Source organism: Acomys minous (assembly GCF_964271855.1).
Source record: "Acomys minous genome assembly, chromosome: 17".
Lineage (NCBI taxonomy): Eukaryota > Metazoa > Chordata > Mammalia > Rodentia > Muridae > Acomys > Acomys minous.
The window spans coordinates 12,707,860-12,735,185 of NC_140500.1; the positions used below are offsets into that span (position 1 = coordinate 12,707,860).

The 27,326-nt window shown below is 43.2% G+C and overlaps 1 protein-coding gene across 1 annotated transcript in view; it reads left to right on the plus strand.

The window, feature by feature from the left end:
- The window catches only part of RERG (RAS like estrogen regulated growth inhibitor), a 112,260-nt gene that overhangs the window by 71,149 nt on the left and 13,785 nt on the right, over positions 1-27,326 (plus strand). The window lies entirely within an intron of this gene.

Sequence of the window (27,326 nt, forward strand, 5' to 3'; positions counted from 1 at the left end):
ACAGATCAACATTTCCAATTTAAAAAGTAACTGTCTGTTAAAATGGGCATTGTAGCACACATCATAATTCAAGCACTTGGAGAGTAGAAGCAAGAAGATCAGGAGTTCAAGGCCAGCCTAGACTATATAGAAAGATAGTCTGAGTTTCAGAATGAGGCCCTATTTTATTTAAAAAATAATAATAATAGAGGAAGGAGAATGCTAACGAATGAGATAGAACTACTGTTCAAAGAATTGGGGTTCAAAATCTCTGTGCTCAATAGACATACTAACATAGAAGCCGCAGGGTGTGGCTCACACAATAGACATACTAACATAGGAGCCGCAGGGTATGGCTCACACAATAGACATACTAACACAGGAGCCGCAGTGTGTGGCTCACACAATAGGCATACTAACACAGGAGCCGCAGTGTGTGGCTCACACAATAGACATACTAACACAGGAGCCGCAGTGTGTGGCTCACACAATAGGCATACTAACACAGGAGCCGCAGTGTGTGGCTCACACAGGTCACTGTTGTCACCTGTCAGGTCTCACGGGTGCACTCTCCGAACCTCAGGCTTTTAACCTGACAGAAATGCTCAAAGCATTAGTTTCTGTTTAAAGGAGGCATCCATTTCTCCCAAGTAGAAAGTAGTTCACTAGGCTGTCTTTCTTGAGCAGCGTATTAGGACATGAACTCATGTTCTCACCCCGTCAATCCATCCAGATCTCAGCTTTCATTCATCTGCCTGGAGTAATAATCCTGCTCAGTACTGAGTGCCACTGAACCACTGGTCCCTCCTGTGCTCGCTCCTCTCTCTCTCTCTCTCTCTCTCTCTCTCTCTCTCTCTCTCTCTCTCTCTCTCTCTCTCTCTCTGCTCTTGGGTACAGATGTGAGTCTAGAAAGCAGACACTGAAGTTTCTAAATTCTAGCTCTTTTTTTTTAAAACAAATTATACAGACATTACCTGGACAGTCACAGATTACTAAGCGGGAGCTACGAAGGGAGGGGTGACAGGCAAGGCTCCGCAGCTCTTCAGCTGTGGCCTGGCTCCAAGAGAGCAAGAAGGGTGAGAGAGGACAGAGTGGGGTGCCGGATGACATCTACTTATGTGTCCTTCACCCGGTTCCCCTTCCCCTGCTCCTATGATGAGGCTCCCCCAGGCAGTGCTCTCTTGGCTGAAAGAGGCTCAGGTGGACCTGCTGCAGCCTTTTGTATGTTGATCTCTGGAGTTTTGCTCTTCACTGATTCCCTGACTCTTTTTGGATATGTATGTTGTAAGTGTGTCTGCATGTTATTTTACTTCACACTTAGTTATGTTGTATGTGTGTGTGTGCACGGTCATGCCCGGGCACACATGAAGCCAGAGGTCCACCCGTAGTCATGCTTCGTCATGCTATTCGCCGTCCACCATGTGGAGCTTGTGAATAAGCTCAGGTCACTAGGGATGGGAGAAAGCCCTTTACCCATGGCCTGCTGTCATCCCCAGAACATGTGTATTAAACCAAAATTCCAGTTTTTCTTGCCATTTATTAGTGTAAAGGGGAATTAATTTATGTCATCACTCTCCTTTAAAATAAACTTGCAGCACGTGGTAAAAATAACGCCACTCTTCTTCTGCCTTTATTTAAATTGTTTCAGCCCAAATTGACTGAAGATTGTTCCCTCGTTTTCCATCTCATTTGGCTCGCAAAGGCGCAATCTTAGTGAGTGAACGTTATAAAATGCTTTCTTTTTTTTTTTTTTTCCGTTTGTTTTTGCTGGAAGCAAGTTTTACAATAGGAATTACGCTCGATATAGACACAGATTGTAATCGCTTGGATTTATGATGCCAGAGTACGGATCCCATAATTCTATGAACTGAAGCCAAGCAGCCAGGAAGGCCCTCTGGTCACCAGTATAAGTTTCATTCAAAGTTTACAGAGAGACAAAATGAAGTCTTTTTTTTTTTTTCCTTAATAAGTTCCAGCATTAAATGTCAGCTTAGCTGAAACAAATATAGCCTTAAAACAAAAGAAAAAAGCAAAGAAGGGGAGAAAGGGAGAAAGGGAGAGGGGGGGACAGGGAGGGAAGAAAGGAAAGGGAGAAAAAAAGAGAGTGACAAAATGACAGGAAAGGGTGAGGGGGGAGGGAGGGAGAGGAGGGGAGAAGGAGGAGCAATTTTAAGTTTCAATAACTTAGCTTTGGAAACTGAACACAGGACCTTCAGAACGCTATGAAAAGGACAGATGTCAACAAGATAACAGCTTTTCTCTTTAAAATCATTTGAAGAAAACCCAAATAAAAATTGAGCCGAAGCAAAGGGCCATGGGTCATTCGTGTAGTATTCCTAAGTTACCCCCATTAAGTTGATCGGTTTGTGTTTGGACTTCTTGCCAAAGCCTACCTGGATCCTTAAAGTAAACAGGACTGGGAGGCTGCCTGCCCAGGAGTTCAACACCCAGACCTCACCCTGCTCCCACCTTGTGAGGCCCAGGTAGAGGGGACCCTTGCTTTGCATCTCAGAGGAAGAGGTTCATTTCATACCATAAGGTTTTAATGCCACGGGAGGAGTCATATTGGACCTTGTACAATGGCTTCACGGTAGAACAGCCTGAGCTCCCCCACAGAGGACCAGACTTGACTGTTCTTGAGGAAGCATGAATAGTTGTGGGCTAATTAGTCAGCCTGTGTGAGCATTAGTGACCTCACTTTTGAAAAGAAAAAATAAACACCTGTATTGCTGTTAAAGGCTATGGGCTGGGGAAAGAATATCATGAAACTTATCTCCCCAACCAAAATGTCTACAAATAAAATGGGAAGTATTTAAGATCATTACAGTCGAATATCAGTCAAATAGCTCCATCTCAGGCAATCCAGGACTCAGATAAAATGGTGTCATAATAATACAGAGGACTAAAATACCACAGCTCAGAGTACCTGCCATGGCCAAGGCCAATGAGCAGAGGCAGGAACTGAGGGGGGTTTTGTTTGTTTATTTTTTCTTTTCTTTCTTTCTTTTTTTTTAATTAAATTAAATTAAATTTATTTTCAGACAGGGTTGTCTGCACTCACTTTGAAGACCAGGCTGGCCTTGAACTCACAGCGATCTGCCTGCCTTTGCCTCCCAAGTGCTGGAATTAAAAGCGTGCGCCACTGGCCTCGAACTCACAGAGATCAGTTGCCTCTCCTCATCCCAAGTGCCAGGATTACAGGCATGTGCCACTGCAGCCAGCAGGAATTGAATTTATTTATTATTTATTGTTTTTTGTTTTTTTGATATAGAGTTTTTCTGTTTAACAGTGCTGGCTGTCCTAGACTCCTTTTACAGACCAGGCTGGCTTTGAACTCACAGAGATCCACCTGCTTCTGCCTCCAGAGTGCTGGGATTAAAGGCATGCACCATCACACCCAGCGGGAACTGAATTTTCCAAGTCATGCTTGTTTCAGAAGGCTGCAGTCTGAGAGGACAGCAGATCAACGTCCTTAAAAAGCCAACTCCCTGCCTTGCATCTTTCTTCCAGCCAGCGGAGCCTACAAAAGAGAAGGGGCTTAGCAAGAAAAGGCGTCAGTCACTCCAGGGCTGCGTCATCCTGGTCAAGTGCCCAGTCGCATGTCTGAGATTTGTGGTGTCTCTGGGTCTCTTGTCACTCTTCACTCTTGCCTCCTCCTCCAGTGTCTGGAGGCAGGATCTTCTTGACACGTGGAACAAAGGCTTCTTAGTATCTGCTACTGTCAGTCCTCTGCTCCTCCAGGGCCTCTGGCTGAGGGAGGGGCAGGATAACGTTAAACACACTGTCAGCACTGTACATGTTAAGCGATCAGTGACACCCACCTGCAGGTCTTTCTACAGGATGGAGGACGTACACATACTTCTTTATAACACAGAGTATGAAATTTCCCCTGTCATTTATGTCCCGTATCATATATGATTCATCTGTCTTACTTTAGCTTTCTTTTGCTGTGATAAAGCACCGTGACCCAAAGCAATTTGGGAAGGAAAGCATTTATTCTGCTTACACTTCCACATCTCAGCCCAGGACAGGACAGGCACTCCAGCCAGGATGTAAGAGAAGCAGAGGCCCTTGTACTCACAGATAGGCACTAGGACAACCTAGAATGTTAACACACAGGGTTGGTTGTCCTTCAAGGGAAAAAATGCACAACCTGCTCTCTTCCCAGAAGGCTGGGAGTGGATGTGGCAAATAGCCTGGTGACCTTTACTTTATCTGTGTGGCTGAAGACCACACAAGACCCTCATCACAAGCTTGTTTTTCTCTGTTACTCTATAGAACCCATCTTTATGGAAGGGGTCACATGTAGTCAGTCTATAGAACTCATCTTTTAAGAATTATTATTATTATTATTGTTGTTGTTGTTGTTGTTATTAATTTACATTATATCCTAGTTGTAATCCCCTCACTCTTATCTCCCTGTTCCCACCCTCCCTCCCTTTTCCATTCTATTCCCCTCTCCTAGACCTATGACAGGTGGGGTCCTCCTCTCCCACTGTCTGACCACAGCCTATCAGGTCTCATCTGGATAGCCTGTATCCCCTTCCTCTGTGTTCCCACAGGGCCTCTCCGCCAAGGGGCAGTGATTAAATCGCAGGCCCCAGAGTTCTTGTCAGAGGCAGTCCCCCGATCTCCCCCACCCTCAGGTGGAGAATGAGCTGTCCATTGGCTACATCAGAACGGGGGGGGGGGGGGGGAGGCTAGGTCCTCGGCTTGCATTGTCTTTGCTTGGTGCTTCAGTTTGTGCAGCCCCCCCCTGGGGGGGTCCAGATCCGCCAGCCTTGATGGTCTCCTTGTGGGGCTCCTGACACCCCCCTTTCCCGTCTTTCCATCCTCTCACAGCTCTTCACCCAGAGTCCGGCTGCATGTCCCAGTATCTGTCCCAATTATGTTGGGCTAATATCCACTTATAAGTGAGTATATGCCACGAATGCCTTTCTGGGTCTAGGTTATCTCACTCAGGACGATGTTTTCAGATTTCATCCATTTGCCTGCAATTTTCAAGATTTCCTTGTTTTTGATAGCTGAGTAGTATTCCATTGTGTACATGTCCCAGAGCGTCTTTATCCATTCTTCGGTTGAGGGACATCTGGAAACAACCTAGATGCCCCTTAACCGAAGAATGAATAAAGAAATTCTGGTACAGAACTCATTTTTATGGAAGGTACTTTACAGAGTCTTGATGTAGTTACATCAAATCTTTATCCATCTTTGTTCCTCAAAGAGATTTATGTCTGCTTTATTGTGCACACAATTGAATTAATTGTCACACACACAAAAAATTGGTTTTACCAAACTGGGCTGTGATTAAATGTACCTGGAATAAATCACTTGGGGTCAGACTCCTGAAGTTTGAACCAACACTACTTAGTCACTTTGAACCGAACTGCCTTCTTGTCTCCTGCAGATTGCCACTCTGCTGGCTGTGCAGGCCACACAGAGACCACTATGCTTGCTTTCTTAGAGTCCTGAGGACCACCATCCCCGGGGCAGCCCCACTCACAGCGGGCTGCTTATAGCGGCTCTACCCTTTCTTCTGTTTAGTGAGTTCTTATCCCAGATAGGCACATGGTTCATATTTTAGTACCTGTTTTCAGTCTTTATAAGATAACTTTACATGGATTCCTTCCTCCTTTAGTTAGAGATTTTTTACGGTTGATAAAATGCCATTATGTGTATTGTGGCATTTAATAAAGACATAGTTATTTCAAAGTTTTCGCTTTGCATATCAGAATGCTAGGACTCAGCAAGTCTGCCTTGCTGGGCAAACTGGAGTGAGTGAAAGTTGTGGGATTCTCTGCTTCATGCTCCCCTAAGATGTGTAGAAGTGAGGGGTCCCATTAGCACAGTCCTGCCACCAATGATGCAGCTACTACCATGCTTTCCCCTCCATAATGGACTGTATCCTCTTGCCCTGTAAGCCAAAATAAACCCTTCCTTAAGTTGACTTTGTCACAACAATGAGAAAAGTTACTAGTAGGGCTCCAAAGACACGAGGGCTGACTCTTCATACATCCTGGTGTTGCCTGTGCACTTTCAGCCATGAAGCCGTTATTTGGGTCGCCTTGGCCATGTGGGGACTGTGGCTCTGCCACTGTTTAGGATCCAACTGCCATGAGCTGCCCCCACAGTTCCCTACCCAGTGGGGTTTTCTAAGGCCTCTTAGGAACCAGACAATATGTGCATGAGAAATTTCTCCTTATGTGAAGCCACTAAAGCCAGTAGAAGTTTCTATCTGTGTCTCTTCTCCAACTCCACAAGCTGACTCAGCCTAAGGGAGAAACACAGGACACCATTACCATTTCTTTTTTAAAAAATAATTTATTTAATTTCATTTTAGTGTGAAGGTGTCAGAGCCATTGGAACTGGAATTACAGACAGTTGTGAGCTGCTATGTGGGTGCTGGGAATTGAACCTAGGACCTCTGTAAGAGCAGACGGTGCTCTTAACCATTGAGCCATCTCTCCAGCCCCCACCATTACCATTTCTACCTGGCTGTCCTCCCTTCCTTGTCTTGTGTTTCTCCCCAGACTTCCAAGTAGGAAGTGTCCAGAGACCGGAGGACACAGAGATCTAACTACAATGTAGCTGTGAGTGCTGACAGCCAGTGCTGTGTTTCAAGTCAGCAACTGATATTTTCTATCCCCTTGCATATTTGAGCTCTGAGTATGGAAGTCAAGGTGAAATGTAAAGAGGAAAGAGGGAAAAAATGGGGGAAAACTACAGAAGCTTTTGGCTGACTTTTGGAAGCCCCACTTATTTTATTCTTGTCTTGTTTGCACAGCAGTGGGCACTTAGCCGGCCTTTGGTGCTGCTGAATAACAGCGAGAGATGTCATTAGGTTTGTGGGAGTCATGGTTTTGCGGATCGGCAGAATAACAACCAGTGAATGTTTAAAATGAGCACATTAGAGACTCGACTGTGGCTGAGAACAATTTGATAACAGCTTGAGGCTGAGGTCCACTCACGGTTTCTCCTCCTTTACATTTTCCCAAGCTCACTCCAAGTGAGGGGTTATCCGCACTAATCCATCGCCTGTGACCTCACACACGGAATGCAGTTCTGGCACTCATGCTATCTGTGGTATGAGGAAAGGGCGACTAACACCCTCTGTGTAGAGAATGTTCATTGAGCAGCCTCCTTCTCCCTTCAACTTCCCAGTCACCTCCACTGGCTTCCTCCCCCCCCCCCACACCCCCCATCAACTTGGATGCTAAAAGTGTGTACCATTGACTCAGAGTCCAGGGCCCATCTGCATCCAAACAGGGTCTTCTAGTGACCTCATCCAACTGTGAGGCTCCGCATATCGTGATTAGACTAACAAATACCAAATATGTCTATATGTCTATAGCATGGGCCTCTGTACTCGACTCCAGGCTCTTTTTTATTTGTGTTTGTTTGTTTAATTTGTCATATTTTCCCTGTATATTGTACTCAGCTCTGTGAGGACATGTTCCTGCAAAAATACAACGCAGTATAATCCTTATAGTCCCACCTTCGCCATTTTCTCCCCTCTTCTCGCACTAGCCCCCTTTATCCTACCTAGAGGATTTCATTTCTACTTTCATGTCATATGTTCATGAGTTTATCTTTCTGTATGCAATCTAGGGTCCACAATAAAAGAAAATTTTGTGTTTTAGAGACTCACATGATTTACTTAATGTGATCATCTCCTCTTCCAACCTTTTCCGCAAAGATCACATCATTGGTTGTTGTGTTTTATTTCTCTCTCTCCCTCTCTCACCTCTCTTACCCCCCTCACACCTCTCTCTCCCTCCCTTTCTCTCTTTTACTTCCCTTCTTCTCTCTTCCTCTGTCTCTATCTCTTTCTTTCTTATTTTTTCTTTTCTTTTTATTTTTTTCAATTAATTTATTCAGATTACAACTAAATTGTTATCCCATCATGTCTCTTTCTGGAGTAGCCTCTCCCCCTTTCTTGTCTCCTCATTTAATAAACCACTATATAATGTTTGTTGCCTGGCATTTAATTTTCTTATCTCTTATTTTTTAAATCATTAAATTTGTACCGATGCCAAGGTCGTGGGTTCGATCCCCATATGGCCCACCAATTTAATAATTAAAAATAAGATGCCAGGTAACAGATATTAGATGGAGAAGTTTTATTGTATGAGTATGGGGAGAGAAAGAAAGGGGGATGGTATGAGAGAGAGAGAGAGAGACAGACAGACAGAGGAAGAGTAGAAGAGACAGGAGGAGGAAGAGAAGTGAAAGAGAGATGAGAGAGAAAGAGGGCAAGAGGAAGGGGTGAAGTAGGTCTGTCCTTTTATATACTGGGCACAGCCATACCCCCAAGGCAGGTAGGCAGACTGAAGCAGAATCCTAACACCAATGGTTTGTTAAAATGGCTTTAAACTGCCTAAAAATATAATGAGAGATTAATGTTACATATTTATTTTCCTTCTCAACCCTCCCTTATTTCTCTCTCCCTTGAGATCGCAAAAAACCTCATTATCCAGAGGAATGCTGGGAAAGCAAATGCAAAGTAACTCAAAGACTAGTTGACAAATCATCACCAAATAATTAAATTCATGTTTGCATCACAGCACATGAGTCCTATCAACAACATTTCTGTGTTAGGATCCTATAAATGAACCCAACAGTGGCTTGATTAATTTCAGAAGTCAGATATAGAGAAACAGAAGGGGGAAAATAGATGCAGCATACAGTGAAATCTTACAAAATATTCCAGGGAACCACATGGGAAGTGTAGCGTTTGCTGACGGCATTCTAACTGCCCCCATCCTAGCAACTAACATTGAATAAATCTGCTCTCTTGAGTTGCTAGAAAGAGCAGCCTTTGTGCCATTTGTGTTGAAAAGAAAATAAGATTAACAAAGTGATGCTGGGGCTAAGTTTCCAGTGTGAACAAAGAAGTAGTTCTGCTTGCAATGACTAAAAGGCAGTGCACGGTTTATAAATTGTGAGATATAATACATGTTTATTATGGAGCAGAGTCTTTGGTTATATATGTGTGTGTGTGTGTGTGTGTGTATGTGTGTGTGTGTATGTGTGTGTATGTATATATATGCACTGCACATATGTGTGTATTAATACACACACACACACACACACACACACACACACACACACACACATATATATATATATATATTAACCAACTAGGTGTTTGAGCACAATCTGCAAGTTAAGGTTAATGTAAAAAGGTAGGAAGGAACCAACCAAAAATAATGGTTGTCCTAATTGGCTCCTATATCTGTTACAAAATCATGATTAGAAGCAACCTGGGGAAGAGAGGGCATATGTTGTCTTATAGATTACAGTCCGTTAGTGAGGGAAGCCAGGACAAGTGCTTAGGGCAGAAACCTGGAGGCTGGAACTGAAGCCAAGACCATGGAGAAATGTTGCTTATTCCCTTACTTTTACTGAGTCTGCTTTCCTATACAACCCAGGACCACCAGTCCAGCTGTGGCACCACCCGCAGTGGGCGGGGCACTCCCACATCACTCATCAATTAAGACAATGTCCTATAGACTTTGGTTCCCACTGGGTCACAACCTCCTGTAACTCCAGCTTCTGGGGATCTGATAGCTTCTTCCAGTCTTTGAGGGTACCCATACACACAAAGCACATACACACACACTCATACGCACATACACACTCACACATACTCACTCATATACACATATTAATAAAATTTTAAAAGAGGAAATGTGTTTTAGGTTGAAATTTGGGAGCCAATGCAGAAGAAATGATGAACTCTTTTGCGTTTTTCACTCCTTAAGTGATCTGATTGATAATGCTTCTTCAGACAGTGGTAGTAACAATGTGTATAATTAAAATGTGTGACGGTAATCACCCAGGGCAAGGACAGGTGACAGTCTACACCTGAGGAGGAGCTTGTTGGCCCGAGGCTGACCTAGGTGCGCTATAACTACATATTGCAAGCTCTGAGCAAAGCACTCCTGTTTTAAAGATATAACTGACATGTTAAGAGAAACTAAAATTAGAATGGTGCAGGCTGCTCAAAATAAACAAGTCTAGGAAAAGAGGGACGGAAGAATGCATAGGAGAAAGAACGCATAGACTGTAGGAGACACTGCAGGCGTGAAACAGGATGGGCTGGAATGAGACGAGGCATCTAGGGAGGTCCATCACTGGTAACAGAAACGCTCCCTGGTGTGAGTTACAAATAATGTAGCATGGGCTGGTTTTGAACTAGCAGCAATCCTCCTGCCTCAGATTCTCAAGTGCCAGAATTACCTGCTTTAGCCGTCATGCTCCATTTAGACAATGTGATGTCTTTTTGCTGAAAAGGTTGCAGGCCTGCAGGTGCTGTCACTCATGGTTATGGAAATGCAAAATGGTGCACACACATTGGATTACGCTGGGTACTTTCTTATCAGACTAAATATATAGTCTTATAGTAACCCAGGATTATGGTCTTGAATATTTACCCAAACATTCTGATGATGTCTGCCTACATAAATATTTTTATGTGAATTCCCAGTACTGAACTATATCTGCCGCAAACTAGAATCAATTAAGACATTCCTCAAATAGTTGCTGGTTTAAAGTCATATATAGAGAGATAGACATATAGACGTATAGATATATATCCATATGCTGGAATATTCAACAGTAGGAAGAAGTAAGCTATCGAGCCACACAGTGACATGGGTGAACCCTAGTGCTGCTGCAGAGTGAAGGAGTTAGCCCAACAACGCCACACATGGGTATTTCTAAGCCCGATTCCACACATTTGCTAACGGTGGTAGGAAGTGGGCCTCACTTGGTCTTGCTTTTCCTCCGGTAGTTTTCCTTACACAGTGCTGGGAGCACTTCAGTCTCACCTGTCCCTCCCCGTTCACCTTGGTAGTGAGACAGCAGCCACGTGGATTAAATAAAAAAGGATAAAAATGTCTTATCGCTGTTTGTGATGCTTCTGTTTACTTTAGAATTTTTAACTGGCGTATATTCAGTGTACACGGAGCAGAGACTTTCATAGCATCTGCATGCAAGCACACGATGCACTTTGAGCACCTCATGGTTTGTCTTATAAGCTCCTCATGAGTGGATGGTTCTCTAGCCTAGCTGCCCACAATTTCTCTCATCTACACTCTTGGGTCTGCCAGCTGTAGCTCCATGCACAACGGACCTTTGAGCCTCAGGAGTTGAGTTGAAGCTCCAGGGGTACTCCCTGCCACCTACGGTTATATCTACTTACTAGCCATGGCCGGTTAAAACCATTAGGTACCACACAGACAAGAAGAGAAACCAGAGCAGAACAAAGGACTGCTGTAGACAGAGCCTCTCTGTCACTGGTGTCCCCATGAGCTGTGTGCCAGAGTCTTCTCAGCTTCCTTGGGACACTTTGTCATTCATAATCTCTTTTATATCTGTAGTAAAATATGAATATTTCCAGCTGTTAGGTTCCACTGCTACATGGCTATAAATACAGGAGGGGGAAAAAATAGACATTAATATCATACGCATTTCCTCTTCCAACAAAAAATAAACATTAAAAACCCACTTTTATATCCAACATTTAAAAAAAAAATACTTAATTCCTTGCAGACAATCCTGGTGAACTCCTGTGCTTTGGAATGAAATATTGTTTTTAATAAATATACAACAAGCTAGAAATTTGTAATTACAAAACCCTGTATTGGAAAGTTGGCATAATTAAAGCAAATAATTTTTGACTTATTTGAAGCTTGACGGACCAAGAATATATAAAATTTGATTGACATTTGATGTATTGACCTTTAGAGGTCCAAGGCAAAACCTAGTGACCTCATTACAACATTCCGTGCTGGGCTCCTCTTGTTTGTTCTTTCAGTTTCAATTGAGCGATATTATATTGCCAGTCAATCAAACATAGTAATTTTGCTCTTGAAAACTTCATTGCTTTCATTTTAGAATCTTCATAAGTATTCGCAAACTTCTTATCATCTGCGCTGGGAGTTTTCAGTCACACTTCCATGTCTTTCCCACTCTTACTTGTCCTACTCTAAGACACAGATGCCATTACCCAATTAATCCTTACTTGGCTGCTTCCACAGCAATGTGAGTCAGTACCCGCGACTTGAATGTGCGGAAGTGAGACTCCACAGCTAGAGTTTCATAAACAACGTGTTTCGAACAGTTCTTGGAAACTGCATTAAGAAAAGCCTTTCACGGAAAACGCATATTTCCCTCGGAACTGTTTTTCTTCAGGGTGATAAACTTCTCAGAAGGCAGGACAAACCCACATTTTCAGGCTTAAACAAACAGTCATTTCAAAGCTGTTCGTTGACCCCATCTGGATCTAATTTACCATGCATTTTCACTCCTACCTTATAAAGCATGCGTCTTCATCCTGCGTTCATTTTACACGTCCATTAAATTGCTCCATTTCTATTCTTTTTTTATGAGGCTTAACAATTTTCGCATCAATTTGTTTTGACCGTCACAGGAAAGACAGCAAGGGGCCAAAAATAGAAAGGGTGGGGGGGATGGAGGCACTTCAGAGAGTAAAGCTATAGAAATGGGTTGTTAAAATACCTGCCTTGATCTGCATCCGTCCACTCTTTCAGTGCAGTTAGGAATTTGAGATTAGGTAGAGAAGACAGGAAGCAAGAGAAGCTTCACAGCCTCTTTGTGACAGCAACTACATTTGCAACCCAGCAGAGTGGGGTGGTGACAAGGGTCGCTTCCTCCAGCGGTGGGGCCAGCTGCTATGGAACAGTATCTGACAGTAACTATGATGGGAACACAGGTTGCCTAGGTGACAGATGGACGGACGAACGGAAGAATAAAAGGGGACGGGTGAGTAAGCGCATGTGGAAGGATGGATAGATGGTGACTTCCTATTTCACGTTATCGTTAACACCACATGCGCATCAATTTTAAGTCTGATGTCACTTTTAAAACGAATTTCATTGTGTATGAAACCCTTGTACTCATTACTCTTCCGTACTCTCAACTCCAAATCAATGAACCTCTCTGGACCAGATCAAGGCCAGTCATCTCTGCGCCCAGGAACTTGTGTGTGTGTGTGTGCCTGTGAACTTCGGAGTAAGCTCAAGGTGCTCAATAGGACACATGGGTTTCTTCATATTCCGGGCTCAAAAACTACGCAACCCTCCGCCAACACACATGCCTAGCTCCACCCACACAGTATTCTACCCATCCCTCAACATGTGATTCCTGGATGAACTTGGCTCTTCTGCATCTACATCCCGTTAGATGTGACAAGTGTCTATTTGACTCCCTCTCTAGAAACCAGCAAGCTTCAATTCATCCAAACCTCGGTTTACAATTTAACTCTAATATGAAGTCATCTTGACTGGAGAGTCATCTGTCTCGCTTTCTTTGGTACTTTGCATAATGTTCAACAAGTGTGTGTCGATTAAATGTAAAAATTGCATATGGAAAGAAGAAATATTTGATAAAAGGCCCTCTCTCTTTCTCTCTGTGTGTATGTGTATTTGTACACACATACAGAGCATATAAGTATATATCTTTGTGCATGCACATGTGTGTGGAGTCTAGATAGAGGCCAACGTTAATTTCTCTTCACATTTTTTATTTTAATTTTCACATGTATGGGTATTTTGTATGAATTCTGGGCATCTGATCCCCCAGAACTGTAGTTACAGATGGTTGGGACCTGCCATCTGGGTGCTGTAATGAAACCACTTTTCTCTAGAACTAGCCAGTGCTCTTAACCGCTGAGCCATCCTCCAGACCCCCACACACCCTTTTTCAGATAGAGTATGTCGGTGAATTTGGATCTTACTGATTAAGCTGGGCTGGTCCCCAGCATACTCCAGAGATTCAGTAGTGGAGTTATAGACACACCCCACCATACCAGCTTTCCATGTGGGTGCCAGGGATCCAAACTCAGGTGTTTATGCTTGTATAGCAAAGACTTTGCTAACCCATCTTTTCAACCTTAAAGAATTTTTAGAGGGCTGGAGATAGTTATCAGTAAAAACATGTGAAATTTGATTTTTGTGCCTGTATCTTTGCTATGAGGCTTTCTCCTTATGTCTTGGCATTTCAAATCATGCAGCTGTTACCATTCTGCCTCCAGCCCACCTTGTTTCTGTCACCTTCCAGCACAGTCCATCAGTTCAGAAATTACTTCTGTTTTCCTTTGGCAAAAGTTCCTGAGATTTCCAACTGGCATGTCATTGCTCTCAACCATTGCCACTGCTTGATAACCCAGTGCTTCAAAGAGTTGCCCTAGCAAACCATACCAGGCTGTGTCCTGGAGCATCAGTAGTTCTGTCCTTTCTTGGAGGCACAATGACTGCTGTTGTAGAAAGAAAGAGCAGCCACAGAAAGTCCCACTCCAAGGAAGGATGTGCACATAGCACATGGGAGAGAGAAAAGACCCAGGTCTGAAAGACAAGAACTGTGCCAGGCCCAGAGCATGAGGTTTGGTTTGACCTGAGACTGGCATATGTGCAGGTGAAGGGGAAGAGATGCTCAGTTTAGATTTTAATCTGAAGTTTGTGAGTATGAAGGGTCCTGAGTAAAGGATGTCTGGCTTTCAGCTGGCCCTGAGGTGTGCCCTAGTCTGATGTGGGGAGTGAAGGAGAGAGGTGAGTAGGTGTGTTCCATAAAATGAAAGGCTGAGATAGTACATGCCTGCGATCCCACTATGCAGGAAACAGATGCAGGGGCGTTGCCATGAGTTTGAAACATGGCCCTCTCTCAGATACAAAGAGGAGAGAAGAGGAGCAGAGAGGGCCATAGAGGGAATGGAGAGGAGAGGAGAAATAAATAACTTTGAGGGTAGTAGCGTTGTTATTTGAGGAGGACTATAATACTGAAATTAATTAGGTCTCTGTGATGCTGAACTTGAACACAGGACACTATCAAAGCTATAATAGGCAGAGAACTACCAGTCACCCTGTAACTCTAGGCTGAGCAGAAGCAGCACAGTCAGCCCTCCACGTGACTCCAGGCTCATCGCCTGCATTTCAAGCTCTGGAGAACACAAATGTGTTCTCTCTGCAGCACCAAAGTGAGTCAGGGTCCCTTTCCTCACTCTTTGCAAGACCGCTGTGACCATCTCACCTGGACTTGAGTCGTGTTCTGTATCGATGGCCCTACCACCATCACCTCTCTCTTAGTTCTTCCCAGGGCATGCAAGAGAAATCCTCAAGTCTTTGGGAATGAGACACACGTGTTATTGTCTTTGTTGAGATGGTTGCCTAAGATGGTTCCTGACTTTTTTTTTTCCCTGAAAGAAATTGGCCAGGAGACAGCAGTTCATCGTACACTGCTTCATATCTGCACCATTGCGTACTTCCTGTCCTCCTGGTCTGTTGCTTGAGTAAAAGGCCTTTTGAAGAGAGAACAAAAATCTTACTTATCTTAAAGTTTCTACTTTGCCTCTCAAAATTTATATTCTCTCTCTGTGTTGCCATGGTTTTGGGTCATGGTGATTTCCTCCAGTAAAGGAGAAATCCAGTCATGAATCAAAAATGCAATTCCCAAAGCCTGCTTCTCAATAGGGTGCACATTCATATAGAAAAAAAACTCAACCATGTAGAACTGAGTCATATGTGGAAATATTAAGATACAGTGGTAACTATGATTGCTAAAAGCATGTGCTTAGAGATTTAGCAGTTAGTGGAGTTGGAGTCAGTTCCTCTAACCATGCTGCAGAAAGAGAAAGTTAATCAAGCTCTGATCGTGTTCTTTCTGTAAAAAATTAGAATCATTAATTCCCATTTTCAAGAGTTTCTATGATAAATAAATACTCTTGAGACCTATATCCAATATGTATTCGACCCGCCTGGAATGTTCAGAAAACCATTGGTGTTGTGGTTAAAAATTCCTAGAACCTCTCCAGTGTCATATTCAAGGGGTGTGTACACTTCCAACCAGCAGCTAATTTGATTAATGAATGGAAACTTAGCTTCACTTAGTTTAGTCATGACAGCCCACCATCAACTATCTCCTGCATCCTCTATGAAAGCTATTTGGTAATGAATGCTCATTTCTGGTTTTTTTGGTTTGTTTGTTTGATTGTTTTTGTTTTTTGTTTCTTTGTTTGTTGTTGTTGTTGTTGTTTTCTGGAAATCTTTGCTGTCTGTAGGGCCAACAGCAGTGCCAATGATGGTGGTTCTTCTCTGACCTATAGTAAGAGGCACAGTGGGTGCTGCAATTTGGACCAATCAAATATGTGAAGCTGGTGGACCAGGTGGCATCAGAACCAGGGATTGGACCTCGGAAGGGATTCATACATATTTTCAAGAAATGGAAAGTGAAAAGAAAATATGGACTCAGGACCACCAAGACCAAGTTCTCAGCACAGAGGAGATGTATTTGCCCTCGAGGGACAGAGGGCAGGGATAAGAGACAAAGACAGGAGATAGAAGGTAACAGAAAAAAGGAAGGGAACAACAGAGAGGGAAGAGGAGTATTTGTCCCAGAGGACAAAGGACTGCCTCTGGATAGAGAGAAGCCAGACGTGGCACATAGGAAAGTGGTGGTTAGGGGTTAGGGATTTAGCTCAGTGGTAGAGTGCTTGCCTAGCAAGCACAAGGCCCTGGGTTCGGTTCTCAGCTCTGGTGGGAAAAAAAAAAAAAGGAAAGTGGTGGTTTATAAAGCTGAAAGGGGACCCACCCTCTGTGTTAGGATAAGGTGCTTGATTTTTATCTAGGCATGTTAATTAGGTGAGCCAAAGGGGGCTTTTGATTGGTGGGCTTCAAGACTTTGATAGCTGGACCTTGGTAGTCAGTCTCAGGAGGAGGAAGTGGCCAAATAAGGGAACAGACCTTGGCAGCTGGCTTTAAGAATCTAACCAAATGGTTTGTAGTGAGGCAGAGGGAATGGGGGAGAAGGAAAAGGCTTGCCAGAGACATGTTAGCAAGGCTGGGCTGGTCAGAGTCCCTTCAGAGTCCTCTTTAAGGAGCATGTTTCTTCAACAGTGTAAACACACCAGCATACCGACCACCCTCAACAGTGGCATTGAAACCAATGATCTCTTAATATTTTAATTGTATCCATTTCTTAAATATGTAATGGCTGTCTGTCATGCTAGGCATTTATGACGAGCAGGAGAGATGAACGTGCTCAAAGCTTCATCTCTTACTTCACATGGATCACTCACACTTGGTAGGGCAGAGGAGAGGCAAATGTTTACCAAGCAGTTGGATACATTGCATAATAGAGAAGAAATGAATGATCTTGCCATGGCACAGTGAAGGAAGTGGTGTCCTGGCAAGGCCACGGAAATTTTTAAATAGGAGCTGGCTGCTTCAGCCCTTACTGTAGGTAAACAAGCTATCTGCTGTATAATGACATTATCTATGGGTCTGCTGTGTCCTGCATGTCCTTTGCCTCCGCTTCACTTGAAGGTCCAGGCTGTATTGCCTACTTAATATGCTGGCTAGTTATTAACTTGTAGGAATTTTAAGGAAGCCAAGTCAAAACAAAGTTGGCACGAGAAGACCTAGGAAGTTCCCCTACCCCACCCCACCCCACCCCCGACCCCCTTCAGGATGTTCTTGCTTGATATTTAAAATACTCAACCCTAAAGGACAAAAGTTACATCAGCTAAATGAAGACGTTGAGGCAAAGCCGTATGGGAGGATTGTCACGCCACCTGTGAGTGTGTATTAGTGTACGGTGGGTTGCAGAAGTAAAAATCATGTCTTTGTTCTACACTGAGGAACTATGGGAAGGTAATTAGCACTCAACTCATGTCTAGAAAACTGGTTTTTCTTGGAGATATTTCAGGCTTTACTTTCTTCATGGCTTTGATTCTTTATAGCAAAAGGAGTGTTGAGAAAAACCACCCCACCCTTTAATGGAACAGTGCATGCAGTCTAGAGGGTGTGTTAAAGAATTTATGCATTATTTATGCTCATTATCCTCTGGACATGTTTCACCCAGAGAGTGCAGTGACAGAAGAGGGATGCAGCAATCTCTGGTAGCACCTTCTTTATCTGAACCCCAAAACTTGATGGAAAAACTGAGGATTATGAAGCTGAAAGTCCTGCCTCGCATGAGAAAGACATGCATGGCTAGTTAAATGGCTTCTGTGGCTAACAGCGCTTGCTGCCAAGACTGAAAATCTGAGTTCAATCCCTAGGACCCACATGATGCAAGAAGAGAACTGACTCTCAAAAGTTGGTCTCTGGCTTCCCCAAGCACACGTGCGCATACGTGTACATACACACACACACACACACACACACACACATAATAAAAAACAAACCTGTAAACATAAATGATCTGATATTTAATTTCTTCATGCTGCATAGCCATATATAGCCATATTTTCCTATCACAATCAAGTGTGGAAGAAAGATGTGCTTGCAAAGGCTTAGCACTCTGAGCTCCAGTTCCTACTCAATAAATAAGAGTGGGTAATGCTAAACCCTCTGTATTCCTAAAGTTTTCCCACTGTAATTTTTATGACACTGTTTCAAAGTTGTGCTTAGTGAAATGAGCAAACAATTCAGGGTGATATGAAAACTCTCCCATCTTTCTCTTGTGCATCATTTTTATTGGTTGCTTTATGATGACATTATGATTTACAGATCATAAATTCTAAGTGGAAGCAACTTTGTATTGATCTTACAACCCATGTGGGCTTGGCCATAGGTACCATAGCCTGGGGCATTTGCTGTATTGAAGTCAAATAACCATGCAGTGAGTGCTGAGCAGAGTCGGGCAGAAAGATATTCTGTAGTACAGTCTCAATTCCAGAAGCTCCAAGTTGGGACTTATTTATTATAAATAAACAAATTATATATAATGTCCTCATGTAAATGTATTATAATGTCCTCATGTAGTTTAATTAATTTTGTTGATCAGTTAACAAATGTGGTTGTAAATTGGGAAAATCTGATAACAAATGGTAAAGAAATCTTACCCCAAGACGGATGAGCCACGAATGTGATATGAAAAAAGTTCCCTTCTATTTTGTATAACCAAAAAAAAATTGCATTGTTCCAGAACATTTGAATGTTTCTATGACAGAGGTTAGTAAAATGTGTAAGGCCATTACAAAGTGATGTGATACTATGTGGTCTTAGAACTCTAAATGTTCCCACAAAGGTCTTCAGGGTTATAGGATAAAAACAAGAATTCATTTGTTCATAATCAAACCTTTCCCTATTACATGAGTTAGGAAGTGTAAGCATTGTCTTAGAGACTAAATTAAGTTAAGGGTTTTCACTGGGGTATGACTAGGATGGTGGACACAACTCAGAAGAGGTGCATGGTGACCAGCTGGGAAGCAGGAAGCAGCAATGGTCATAAAAGCTTTGACCTGGAGGCTGAAAAGATGGCTTGGTGGATAAAGGTAGTTTCTGCCAAACCTGAGGACCTGAGTTCAATCCCCATGAGTTCAAACCTACATGGTATAAGGTGAGAACTGATTATCACAAGCTATACTCTGAACATTACATATACTGTGTGGCACATGTATACGCATACATGTATACACATACACACAGATAGATAGATAGATAGATAGATAGATAGATAGACGTGAAAATATTTAAAACTTTGACTTGGGTATCTTCTTTTAAAAATATTTATTTATTTACTTTACATCCCAGGCAAGGTCCCTGTATCTCATATCTTCCCAGGCCCACCTTCCCTCCTGAATAACCTCTCCCCTGTTCCTTAGAAAAGGGAAGCCCTCCTACCTACCCACCCTAGCTCATCAAATTGCATTAGGACTGAGTTCATCCTCTTCCCTTGTGGCCTGGCAAGGCAATCTCATCAAGGGGAAATAATCAAAATGCAGGCAACAGAATCCATGTCAAAGACAGCTCCTGCTCCCTTACTAGTGGAACTACATGATGCCTGACCTGACCCTTGACCACATCTACGCATGGTCTTTATTTGGTGCTTCAGACTCCACAAGCCCCTCTGGGCCCTGGTGAATTGGCTTTGTTGGTCTCCTTGTGGAGCTCTTGTCTCATCTAGATCCTTTTATCCTTCCTCCACTTTTCCACTAGGCTCCCTATGCTTCACCGGATGTTTGGCTGTGAGTCTCAGCCTCTGTTTTGAACCTCTACTGAGTGGAGCCTCTCATAGGGCAACTCTGATAGGCTCTTCACTGTAAGCATATCAGAGTGTCTTTAATAGTGTTAGAGGTTGGGCCAAGCATTGGTTGGACATTCCCTCAATCTCTGCTCTATCTGTTCTATATTTATCCCTGCATGTCTTATAGGCAGGGTAAGTTTTGGATCAAAGTTTTTGTGGGAGGGTTGGTGTTCTCCCTCCACTAGGAATCTTGTCTAGGAATCTTGTCTAGGAATCTTGTCTAGTTAGGGAGTGGCCTCTTCAGTATCAATGGCCCCCGATAGTAGGAATCTCAGCTGTGGTCCCTCTCCAATCCTCCCAGAGGCCTATTCTGCCTTCAGTCTCCTGCTTGTCACATAGATGCCACCACCCACAGTTTCTCTTTTCTCAGCAGGCCTTCTGTTCTCCTGCCCCCACTTGCCCCAGGTCTGATCTCCACCCTTATTTATTTCTGTGAACATATTTAAAACTTTGACCTGAGTATTTTTAACCTTTACATGTGGATTTTTCAGTCCCATCAGTTCACCATAGCCCCATCACTATGTGTTGTTTTTCTCGGCTGCTCGGTAATAAATGCTTATTCTCCCACGCTGCTGAGATTAGAGCTGGTTTGTTGCATAGCCATGGCAGCAGACCTGGAGTCCTGCAGAGGTGAGCAATCACAGCTCTGTAGGAGGTTGCTGGCATCCTATGGACGTCACTATCAGGTCACTTCATGAACTTACTTATCAGGAGCCTAAAAAAAACCTGCCATCAGGAGGTTCTGTCTGTGTTGCTGTTGAATCGGACTCTCATCAATATCAGTGCTACTCTGCGTTCATCTGAATCAGCTTATTTATTTCTGAAATGATTTCTCATATAGAACATTTAAAACTGTAAGAGGAAAAGTCTCAGTGTCAGACTTCTGTGGGAAGCAAAGGTTGCCAGTGTTGCATTGTGCTTCAAAAAATTAGACAAGCTAGCTCAAAACTCTGTCCAAGATTGTTGGAATAAAGCAAGAAAGTTAGACTGACATTTATAGTAACCTTCCTGAGGGAGGCAGCGCTGAGGACCATGTGTGGGGCTCTGCATGGTCTAGGAAAGCATTCCATCCCCAATTCTTACAACAAACATTATAAGACATTTTATTTATTTTTTAAATACATTTTTATTAATTTATACATATTACATCTCAGTTGTTAGCCCATCCCATGTATCCTCCCATTCCTCCCTTCCTCCCACTTCCCCCCTACTCCCCTCCCCTCCCCTAAGTCTGTGTCTGAGGGGGACCTCCTCCCCCTGAATAAGCTCATACGGTATCAAGTCTCTCCTTGGTGACCTCTTATCTTTCCTCTGAGTGCCACCAGGCATCTCCGTCCAAGGGACTTGTTCAAATATGGGGCACCAGAGTTTGTGTGAAAGTTAGATCTCCTTCTCCACTCAACAATGGAGAATGTCCATCGGCTAGTCCGGGTAGGGGTTCAAGGTTTTTACTGCCTATTTTTTCCTTGGCTGTTGCCACAGTTTGCGAAGGGCCCCAGGGCCCAGACTCGCCTGTAGTTTTCCAGGACCCACTGGATCCTTCTATTTCCTCTTTCTCCCAGGCTTCTCACACCTAAAGTCTCAATAGAATGTCCTCCCCTCTTACCCACTATTCTGATAGGTACAGTTTTTCATGGGGACGTACACCTTGGACTAGTGTCTCGATATAAGTGAGTATATACCATTTAGCTCTTTTTGCTTCTGTGTGAACTCACTCATTATGACAATTTCTAGTTCAATCCATTTGTCCACAAATTTTGGAAATTCCTTGTTTTTAATAGCTGAGTAGTATTCCATAGTGTAAATGTACCACAGTTTCTTTATCCATTCTTCTATAGAGGGACACGTAGGTTATTTCCAAGTTCTGGCTATTATGAATAAGGCAGCTATGAACATGGTTGAGCATATGTCCCTGTTGTGTAGTAGTACATCCTCTGGGTATATTCCAAGGAGTGGAATAGCTGGGTCTTGAGGAAGCCCTATTCCCATTTTTCTGAGAAAGCACCAGATAGCTTTCCAAAGTGGTTGTACTAGTTTGCATTCCCACCAGCAATGCAGGAGTGTTCCTCTTTCTCCACACCCTCGCCAGCATGAGGTGTCAGTTGAGTTATTGATCTTAGCCATTCTGATGGGTGTAAGATGGAATCTCAGTGTCGTTTTGATTTGCATTTCTCTGATGACTAAGGAGGTCGAGCATTTCTTTAAGTGTTTCTCAGCCATTTGATATTCCTCTGTTGAGAATTCTCTAAATGTAATTTATTGTTCGTGTATGTGTGTGAGTGTGTGTCAGAGCACACCTGTCACAGCACACGTGTGGAGGTCAGAGGACAACTTGGTGGAGTTGTTTCTCTCTCTCTCCACTTTTATGTGTGGGTTCCAGGGCTCTAGCACAGGCCACCAGGTTTTACAGCAAACACTTTCACCCACAGAGCTGCCTCTCTACCCCACACTGTAAATATTTTAACAGAACTATAAAATAACAAATTCCACTGTGACCATGGAAAAGACCTTATGTGCTTTCCTTGTGCTTCTGGAGCCACTAACATCATATATCCACATCACTTCTTAAGGGAAAATGTACACAAAGGGCATGGTGCTGTTGGGAGTTCTGATGGCTGACTTACCTGTGGTGTCTTTCTATGTTTGGTTGTTATTCCTCTGTTAGTAATGAGTTATCATTATTACCATTACTGATCCTTGCTTTTTCATCTATCCAGTAACTATGTTTTCCTTTACCAGGAGCTATGATAGGCATCAGAAAACTGAGGAACACTCTCATGGAATATTGCATTTCTAAGGAAATGGCCAAGCCACATAACAACAATAGCAGCAGTAATGATAATAGCATTTGTATAAGATTCCAGTTGTCCTGTTCCTCTTAGTACTAGTGTGTGGTTGTGGTAGTTAATAGCAGCTGTGGCTCTGTCATGAGCAGCAGTGCATGATGGGACAATGGTAGGAAACTGCCTCATTTCCAACTGTGCTCACTGTTGCTCCTTTTGCACTAGCGACACTGGCCTGGTTCACACTCCTGGATCATGCCACCCACACTTTCCTTTGCATTTGCTCTTCTTTCCTGCATTATCCCTCAAATATCTTCCCTTATACACTTGGTGATTGCTTATCAAAAAGGATTAGCAGGGGCTGGATGGTCAAGAGCACTTGCTGCTCCTGTCCTGCAGAAGACTCGGGTTTCATTCCCAGCACCTACATCGGGTGCCTCACACCTGCCTGTAACTTCAGTTCCAGGAATCTGATGCTCTGCTCTGGTCTTTTGGGTACCTGCATGCTTGTGATACACACACACACACACACATAAAATTAAAAGAAAAATCATATTAAAAAGAGGATTACCCAGCTCACAGAGACCAAACCACCTCCATGGTATTGACCTAGGCCCCTCATACATATTTGCACCTCCTATGGGACCTCTAAGAGCAGGAGCAGGCACTGCCTCTGACTCTGTTGCCCGCCTTTGGATGCCTTTCCCCTAACTGGACTACCTTGCCTAGCCTCAATAGAAGCCGATGTTCACAGTCCTACATGATAAGTCAAGGCGAGTTGATATCCATGGGAGGTCTCCCCTTCTCTGAAAAGGAAGGGTGGCCCAGGTGGAGGGGAGAGGAGGGAAGAGGAGGGAAGAGGAATTGGAAGGAGGGGAGGGAATGGAAGTTCCGATGGGGATGTAAAATAAATTAATTAATTAACTAATGGGGGGGGGAAAGTAGGGTTACCCTCATCACGCCCTTAAATAGCATCCCTCACACCCATGTCCATCAATGCCAGCTCCTCTGTAACTTCTTCTGGGTATTCCACTCCCAAGAGCTCATGCTCTCTGGCAGGCTGCTCAGAGGAGCTGTCATTGGTTTTGTTTTGTTTTGTTTTTTTTAAACCAGTTTCTTTCTAGAAGGTGGGGTCACGAGGTCAAGGATGGTGATTTGAATTGTGACCTGGACATTTCCAAACAGAGCAGATGGCAGCACAGAGCAGCCAGTGCATGAGGATTAGCGCAGTCATGGACAATCTAGGACAAAATTGTTACATGAGATGGGCTGCATTGATTCTCAGCACAAGGAGATTGCTCAGGTGAAGAAAGGCAACCCCCAAACAAGGAGGCAATAGCTGTATTAACTGATGAAGCGGAAAATGAAACCTGCAACGGTGGGGGCCGACATGGGGTAGGCTATAATATCATATATCATCTCTAGACATTATATTCCATGATGAAATTTGTAAACAGAAATCTTGGGGCTAAATAGTACTGGTAACTCTTAAAATGTGGTAATACTGAAGCATCTTAAAGAACAATAAATTGTTTTCCAGTACAGCACAGGTATAAAATTATTGTTTTTATTCTTTATGTTAATCAAATTAAAATATTATAGCAATATAAATCTAAAACTATATCAATTTGTCTTTCCCAAAAGTAATCTATAAGGAAAAAAAAAAAAAAGGCCACGAAAGCACATCTCTAAAGAATGCACAGCTAATCTCACAGTTTCTGTGTGCTTTATATATATTTGAAATAGATTAGTTTCTTCTATATTTAGAGATAATCACTCAAGGGCAGGTGTGGAGAAAGAATTTTGACACTGTTTAAAGTGGTTCCATGGCTTATGCATGGGCATGCTGCCTGCCGGAAGGAGGTTATTCTGTGTAGTTGGCAGTGAGAATTCAGCCGTATCCCAGGAGTCAGCAGGAACAGTTTATCAACAACATGCATGAAGGCAGATGAAAGCTGCACTTGCTTACTGTTGGTATTGGTGTTGTGTGATATGTGTGTATGTGTGCGGACACACATATGCCGTGGCGTACTTGTGGAAGCCAGGGACAACTTTCCAAAAGTGTTTCTTTCCTTCCACTGTGGGACCCAAGGATCACACTCAGGTCACAAGGCTTGGGCCTCCAGCTATCTTATCCACTGAGTCACCTTGCCAGCCCCAGTTAGGTGGTTTTGTTTGTTTGTTTGTTTTTGTTTTTGTTTTTATTTGTTTGTTTTTAATGAAGAAAAGGAGTTCTTCAGAGATAATGCATCCAAATTCCTCCTGTATTATATAAAGCAGTCACAAGTTTGTTCATAGGGTGACAAGTCTGCTATAATTAGACAACATGGAGCATCAGAGTCACTATTAGAAATGGTCCCAGTGGCCATAGCTGAAGGACAAAGTTACAGGCATGTAAAATCCATGTGTACATATTCAAAGCCTTCAAACATTCAAGAGCACCAGCATTCTGGGTGTCTTTTGCACATCTTCCTTAATGCTTCCAAACATATGACCAGACCCAGACATCTTCAAATGGTGCAATTATGTTTAGTATATTTGATTTTTGAAAGGCAGTGGAGTGTCTAATATAGCTCAGAAATATTTTGAAAAATGATTGCATTTTAAATGGTTTTGGAATTGAGAAAGGCCAGTTATATTTTTTTAAGTGGCTCATTTGAATAAGTCATTTCTTGCAGATAGCACTTTTTACAGATTGACCTTTTGCATTGCAATTTACATCCTAACTAAAGATAGGGCCCTTTACTTACATTGGCCTGCTCTGTTTACTAACATTGTTGTTTTTGTTTTTGAGACAGGGTCTGACTATGTGGCCCTGGCTGACCCAAAACTCACAAAGATCCCTGCCTCTGTATCCTAAGTACATCACCATGCATGGCTAACATTGATTATTCTTAAAAGAGAAAAGCATCTAGCTGTACTTATTATTTCACACATGCAAAACACAACCTAAAAATAAAAGCCTTATTCTCCAGGGAATTCCCCGTGATGGACTGAGGGTGCAGCTGAAACCCCAAGTACACTCCCTGTAGGAGGGCGACAGGGTCAGTGGCTGTGCTACTTCAGGCTCTGGGCATATATTAGCTCAAATCTCACACTCTGAAGTTAAGAAAGAATATTGCTATTTTTCCTCTTCAGTCACCAGCAGTGAAGCCAAATATGGCCGTGGTCTGTCTGACAAAGTCCACGTTGCAATAAGCACCGTGACAGCTCAACAGAAGACTTTAAGTGAGAGGCGTGCATCTCTGCTGACCCTAAAAGTGATGTGGAACACAGTGGCCATAACCTTCAATTAGTTAGCCTTCACCCTTCAAGGACTATCTGTGATCAACTCACTCAAGGCACTGCTGTAAAGATAAAGATATAATTGATATTTTAAACTAATAAGACATGATTTGGGGGTTAAGATCAGTGGAGTCTCAGAGGCCCCATCAAGAATCTTCAGAGAGCCCTGAGCTTACTGCGATTATTTGCCAACTCGCATGAATGTGCTTTTTGGGGGGGCGAGAGGGGTAGAGAAGGATCCAATATTCTTTGTCTATTTTTAGTATCTGTGACAACCTCCTTGAAAAACTTGATCTCAAGTTTGACAACCACTCAGGAACTGCACTGACATGGGTCCCACTGACTTTCAGCACAACAGTCCAGTTGCTTAAGCATATTTTGCTTTGTTTCATTTTCTTGTAAGACAGGGGCTATTTATGTAGCTCAGGCTAGCCTGGAAGCTGCTGTGTAGCCCAATGCGTCCTCAGCCGCACTCCCCTCGGCCTCCCCATGCTGGGATTGCAGGGGTGTGCCATCATGGCTGACCACCACATCTCTTCTTCCAACCCCGTATTTCCAGCCAAAGATCATCCAGAATGCCCATGACTTAAAATAAATGCAGAACCTTGGAGAGATAACAAGCATTTCTTTGAGACAAACCCGGAACAAGGTGGCCAGCAAACCCTGGCAATCTTCCTGTCTCAGGTCCCCCTCTCCTCCCAAGCACGTCTGGGCACACAGACATGCACGGCCACCCCCAGATCTTTTACGTAGGTGCTCAGATTTGAACTCAGGCCTTCATTCCAGTACAGCAAGCATTCTTAGAGCCCCCCACGGTCACTTTCTGATGAATTCGCATTCATGAATATGTAATTCTCAGTTTCAAGCAGCAACCTTTCTACAACCTTGTCAGCTTGTGTCTTTCATCTCAGCAATGGTGCTCTCTCTTACTTTAACTCACCTTTGTCAATCTCTTTTCATACTCACACTCTAGGGACCTATGATGTGGCCCTTTGTATCTGAATTAAAGGCTTTGTTGAAATTTTAGTATGTACAATTTTACATTGTGCTCGGGAGCTTTAGCACAATGACTACAAGAGTAAATATAAACCACCCACGTTTGAGGCCACCGTATGAATCATAGGTAAGCTGGGCTTTTAGTCAAGGAAATACTGAATGCATGTGGTGCTGTGTGAACCTCTTTTCCTGCTGTAGAAGGGAAGAGCTCCAGCAAGAGCTCACGTCTGACAT